A 6,361-nucleotide genomic window follows, 5' to 3' on the forward strand; every position below is an offset into this window, starting at 1 on the left:
AGGTCACACCACTCAGTTTAAAAAAAACAAGAGATTATATGAATAATCCAGAAAAATCAAGGTAATCAACAGGAACTGAATTTTTTCTACGAGTCATAAAACTTTGCATTCCAAGGTAAAAATTATTACCAATAATTTAATGAGAAAGTCTTTAATGAAGCTCAAGTGAAGAACGCCAGGGCCACAGGGGAAGGGTTAGTTAAGTTACTCTTTTGGAGCCAACTGATTAATGAATGGTCTCCTTCTGTGCTGTAATCATTGTGATTTCACTTAAAACATGGAACAAGGAAACAAAAGACTGATAAAAGGAAATAGCCAGCAACTCAAATGAAACACTAATGTTACTGTTGCAGACAACTCGACAGGTAGGTGACTACACAGGTTAACATATCAGTACTACTGAAAAATCACAACACCCTTACCTCCTGCATAAAATACACCAATAGCGGAGATTCCACTTTTAAAGCTTCCTCCGAGTAAGCAGAAAGCAGTCAACTATTTAATTCAGATCAATGGCCATTTATTTTTAGGTGCCACAGAACAGAGAAAGAAAGATTAAAGAAAGATTTGGTGGATCAGCGTTTTTTTTCTTTAAAGCGACAAAGGAAAAAGGTCAGTTTACTTGAGGGTTGTTCTGGAACAACATTTGCTGACAGATTTTCAAATTATTTATTGTCCTTGACACAATTAGGTCCAACCTAAACTGGAAGCGGGTTTAAAAAAAGTGGACATGAATTGTCCAAAATTAAAACAATCGCTGGCCTTTCCAAAACAAGATATGGTACATAAAGCTCAAATAAAATTTGTTAAAAATATTTTAAGTTTGTGACTAAGGTCAAGTACATTGTTATTTACATGATACTGTATTTGCATTGTTGTACAATTGTTATTGCCACATGCATCAGTTCATCAATTTAGTTAACATCCTTTTACATTATTTGTATGCATAACAATGGAGTGTGTGTTAAGACTAAATGCAATCCAATTTAGAATAGTCACGATTGAATGTATCTTGGCTGTGTCAATTGTTTTGCAACACAGGAAACAATAAATGTCTGTCCAGTTACAAAAAGAAATTAGAGGAAAGTTTTGTATATTAGTACCAAGAGAAGTTAGTTGAAGTCAGAGATAGTGATATTTTTTTTTTAAAAAAAGGAAAATTATTTTCCTGCTGTTCTCATGGTTAAACAATCCCCAGCACTTGTAATTGAAACAATTACACCAACTAACCTTTAATTGAAGATGGGAGAATGTGGTGACTAAGTTTGCATCAGACAAAGGCATGGTTCTATGTTTGATGAAGTGAAAATTGAATTGTGACTTAGGCCCAGGTTGTGATTAGTGGCAAAGCCACATTACTCACTGTTGATCTTGAAGAAAGCAGTCTATTAAGGTCTCGTGATCTTTGGTGTGGTGTGGATTTCCCATCTCCTGACTTTGGTTTGAGTCTGGTGCCCAAGTCAAGGTGAGTTCCAGGTGTTCAGCTATAGTGATACCATTATAGCTGCCAAACACATTTGAAGAATTCTCAAATGGAGAAACTAGTACCTCTCGCCCAGCATTGACTATAAACTAAAGCCTACACAATAAAAACTCATCTGCTCTTCATGGACAGTGCAAACAGACAAGTTTGTCAGTTAAGGGATTTCTAATAGATTGGAGCCTGCTGCACACCATGAGAAAGCATAGAGTCACTAATAACTTCTGAGTCCCATGTTTAACTGTGCGCGCAGCAGACTCCAGACAATTCTGTCAGTTTGAGAAGCATTGATGGCAGATGCTGACAGTTTCATTGTCATTATTGTTGCAAAATCAGGAGCCCCGAGTATTTAAAATTACACATTAGGCTGCAAGTTAATGAGAGTGAGATAGAAAGAATTTAAAGTTAAGCACAAATAAGGGGAGTTGAGTGCAACTATTTCAAGCAAACAGAAGGGATGGAAAATATGCTCCAGGGAGCCTGAATCTCAAGGATCTTCTAAAGGTGTCACAATCTAAATGTTTGTATATGGTTATCGACACCAATAAAGAAATCCTTCTGAAAGCAGATAATGGCTGTCTTGCTAAATTGACTACAATGTTTGTACAGTGTCCCTGTAATCATGGAACATGAAATGCTGTTTGTTGTGTCCAAGTTGACAATTGTATCGTTGTATTAATGGATGTGGTCAAATTAAAAAAAAACTTAGTCTGTAAAGTGTATCAATTCCGATCTCAAGTAGAACGGTTAATAGGTTTTCACTGTTACATCATTAAATTGAAGACTTCAGAATTACTATAATCATGACCCAATGCTAAAAGGAATCTTTATTAGTGTCACAAGTAGGCTTACTAGGAATGAAGTTACCATGATAATCCTCTAGTCGCCACATTCCGGCGCCTTTCGGGTACACAGAGGGAGAATTCAGAATGTCCAATTCACCCAACAAGCATGTCTTTCAGGACTTGCGGGAGGAAATCGGAGCACCCGGAGGAAGCCCACACAGACACGGGGAGAACGTGCAGACTCCGCACAGTGAATCAAGCCGGGTATCAAACCCGGGTCCTTGGGGCTGTGAAGCAAACCACTATGCTACCGTACCGCCCACAAATAAAACTAAATACTACAGAATCGACTACTTGCAAATTCACACTTAATTTATTAATTCAATTTAGAAAATGTGCACAAGAGGGAATTTTAGATCAGAAACAAGCATCGTCAGTTACCTAGAAGTGACAGCCCTTTTCTCTTGTGAGGCAGTTACATTTTGTTACCCTTTACACAAGGTCACATTCTTCTTGCCAGCGTCGAATGCAGTGTGCTACTTATAGTTTCTAAACTTACCCACAAGGAGGCTTGCAAAACAAACGTTCCTCTGCTCAAGAAAATGCATTGGGGTACCATCCTCACTTCCTGGAGTGCATCTCAGTGGATATTAACCATCATCTTTTCTCAGGAAATTTGCTGAATCACCTGTAATAGCTTTTCTTCCTGATCCTGCACCATAAACTCTGGTGTACTCCAAGGATTTATCCACAGACCCCCTTGAACCTCATTTAAATGCTGCATTATCCCCCCCCAAAAAGCCAGTTTCCACATGTTCACTAATGATACCCAGTTGTCTCAAAGCTTCCAGTGTCTGATTTGTCAGACTGCTTGCCTGACATTCAATAATGGGTGAGCAGCAATTTCCTTGAATCTTTATTGGTCCTTGCGCAGTGCTAACAGTCCAGAGGTTGAGTCAGCCTGTTCACAACCTTTGTGTAAATATTAGGCCAGGATGAGCTTCCAAGCATGTATCCACACCTTTTAAGACTGCAGAGTTCCACCTTCATTACAATGCCCGACTTTACCCCTGCTTTAGTTCATCAGCTGCTCATACCCTTATCCCGTGTTACATCAAGAGCTCATCCATGCCCGTTATATCTGAGCTTGACTATTCCAAACACATTCTTCTGGTCTCTCACATTCTATCCTCAGTAAGCTGGAAGTCATCCAAAGCTCTGCTGCCCGTGTCCAACTCTCACGCCAGTCTTGTTCACCCACCACCCCTACACTTACTGATCAACAGTGGCACTACTTAAACAGGAGTCAAATTTAAAAAATACTCATCCTTGCTTTCAAATCCCTAAATTGTCTTATCTCTCCTTGCTCCTCCAGTCCCAGAACTCTTAGATGTCCACGTTCCTTCATGGCTTTGAGCATTCCAATTAATTACTGCACCATTGGTGGCTGTACCATCAACTACCAAGGCTCTAATCTCAGGGATTCCCGCCCTGAACCCTTCTTCCATAAAACCTCACTCTCATCCCATGTGGCTCAGTGTTAAATTGTCTCAATGCTCTTAGAGAGGTCTGAGACAGTGGAGACCATCCCAACCTCTGATCCAGAAGCTCTGGGTTCAAGCCCCATTCTACGACCATGGCCACGGAAAGTGTATTCATAACGCGGCCAAACAGGTCAAGGATTAATTTGCAAATCCTTCCAACATACATCAATGGCAGGTGATAAGAGCGGGAGATATTTCTGGTAAGCCATGAAAAGCATTTGGAGCCTCGACCTTTACCATCCATAACTCCAGGCTACAACAATAAGTGCCACAGCAACCCAGACTCCTCGGAGGTGATGGGGGTTGGCTCAAATGGCTAGACAGCTGTTGTGCATCACGGACCTACCTTTCCCCCCCAACTGGTGAATGCTTTGGCACTGTAGATCAGGCCCGTCTTTGGGTACCAAACACAAGAAAACTAATAATGAAGAACTTTGGATCGTTATATTAAAATGGTGCTGCATGAACACAATGGTCATTGATGCAAGTCAGATCTCTTCCAGGAAATCGAGAGTTCTGAAAACAAGTCGATATAACTTTCTTACCAGAAATTGAGCACAATGATAATTACAATTCAGCAAACCAGAGCTCCCCAACTATCATTTATACTTATTAAACATTTAAATTTAAAATGACAATTTAAGGGTGCAACAAAAATATTCATTGTGGTGTATTTTTTAAGTGAAGAGTTCCATTCAATGGAATGGATTCAAAAATGCATACTGTATTACTAACATACTTGAAAATAAGAATATGATATCTCACGCAACTTTGACTTACACAGGGTACAAGGCAGGGGTGCCCACTGTCGCCGCTGTTGTTTGCGTTGGCCATAGAGCTATTGGCAATGCCTCTCGGAGTCAGCAGAGTGGCAGGGGATAATGAGGGGACAGAGGGAGCATCAGGTGTCGCTCTATGCCGATGACCTCTTGCTGTATGTTTCGGATCCGTTGGAGAGTATGGGAAGGATTATGGGCCTGTTGGGGAGGTTTGGAGGGTTCTCGGGATACAAGCTGAATGTAGGGAAAAGCGAGGTACTTCCGGTGAATGAGCTGGCACAGTGAGCTAATTTGGGGGGATGCCATTTACAGTAGCGAAAGATAGGTTTAGGTACTTGGGGATTGAGGTAGCGAGGGAATGGACGGGGCTCCATGTGGAACTTAACGATGCTGGTGGAGGAGGCAGGGAGGATCTTAAGAGGTGGGATACACTGCACTTAACGTTGGTGGGGAGGGTCCCAGTGGTGAAAATGAATATTCTGCTGAGGTTATTGTTTATCTTTCAGGTTCTCCCGATCTTTATACCAAAGGCCTTTTTTTGGAAAGTGGACACAATCATCTCTGACTTTGTATGGGCGGGTAAGGTGCCGAGGGTGGGGAGGACCCTGCTACAGAGGTAGCAAGGGGGGGGTTGGCGTGGTCAAACTTGCTTCATTATTATTGGGCAGCGAATGTGGACAAGGTGCAGCGGTGGTGGGAAGGAGAAGGGGTAGAGTGGGTTAGGATGCAGGAGGAATCTTGTAAGGGGTCTAGTTTGAGGTCGATGGTGACGGCAGCATTGCCAATGGCTCAGAGTAGGTATTCAGGGAGCCCAGCGGTGCAGACCACTGAAGATATGGAATCAGCTGAGGAGGCATTTTAGGGTGGAAGAGATGTCGGTGCTAACGCTGCTGTGCGAGAATCATGGGTTTGAGCAGGGGGGGGATGGATAGTGTCTACAGGAGGCGGAGGGAAGTGGGGCTGGTCATGGTGAGGGATTTGTATTTGGAGGAAGGGTTTGCCAGTCTGGAGGAGCTAAGGGATAGGGTAGAGCTGCCGAGGGGTAGTGTTTTCAGGTATCTACAGGTTAGGGACTTTACACTAAAGGTCTGGAAGGGGTTCCCTAGATTGCCGAGATACACGCTGCTGGAGCGACTGCTGCTTCCGGATGTGGAAGGGGAGGGAAGAATTGGGGATATATACACAAGTGGCTGGGGGAGCAGGGAGGCGAGTGGGTGGTGAAGATAAAGGAGAAATGGGAAGCTGAGTTGGGACTGGAGATCAATTGGAGAGTATGGAGTGAGGCACTCCAAACGGGACCTCCTCTTGTGCAAGGATGAACCTGATACAGTTTAAGGTGGTGCACAGGGTGCATATGACTCGGGCGAGAATGAGTGGGTTCTTTCAGGGGGTAGCAGATGAGTGTGAGAGGTGTGGGCGGGGGCCAGCGAATCATGTGCAAATGTTTTGGGGTTGTGAAAAATTAGAAGAGTCTGGGCAGGAGTGTTCGCGGTCTTAGCCAGAATAGTGGAGCTGGACCCTTTGGTGGCAATATTTGGGATTTCAGAGAAGCCGGAGCTCATGGAGAGAAGGATTTCGCCTCTCTGATTGCACGGCGACAAATTTTGCTGGAGTGGCGGTCGACATCGCCACTGGGGGTAGCAGCATGGTTGGGTGACCTGTATGACATCCTGCGGTTAGAGAAGATAAAGTATGAGTTAAGGGGCTCAGCAGGGGATTTTGAGAAAAGGTGGGGGATGTTTGTGACCGTGTATGAGGAGCTGTTTGCCGCAG

This window comes from Scyliorhinus canicula, chromosome 15 (assembly GCF_902713615.1).
Source record: "Scyliorhinus canicula chromosome 15, sScyCan1.1, whole genome shotgun sequence".
NCBI lineage: Eukaryota > Metazoa > Chordata > Chondrichthyes > Carcharhiniformes > Scyliorhinidae > Scyliorhinus > Scyliorhinus canicula.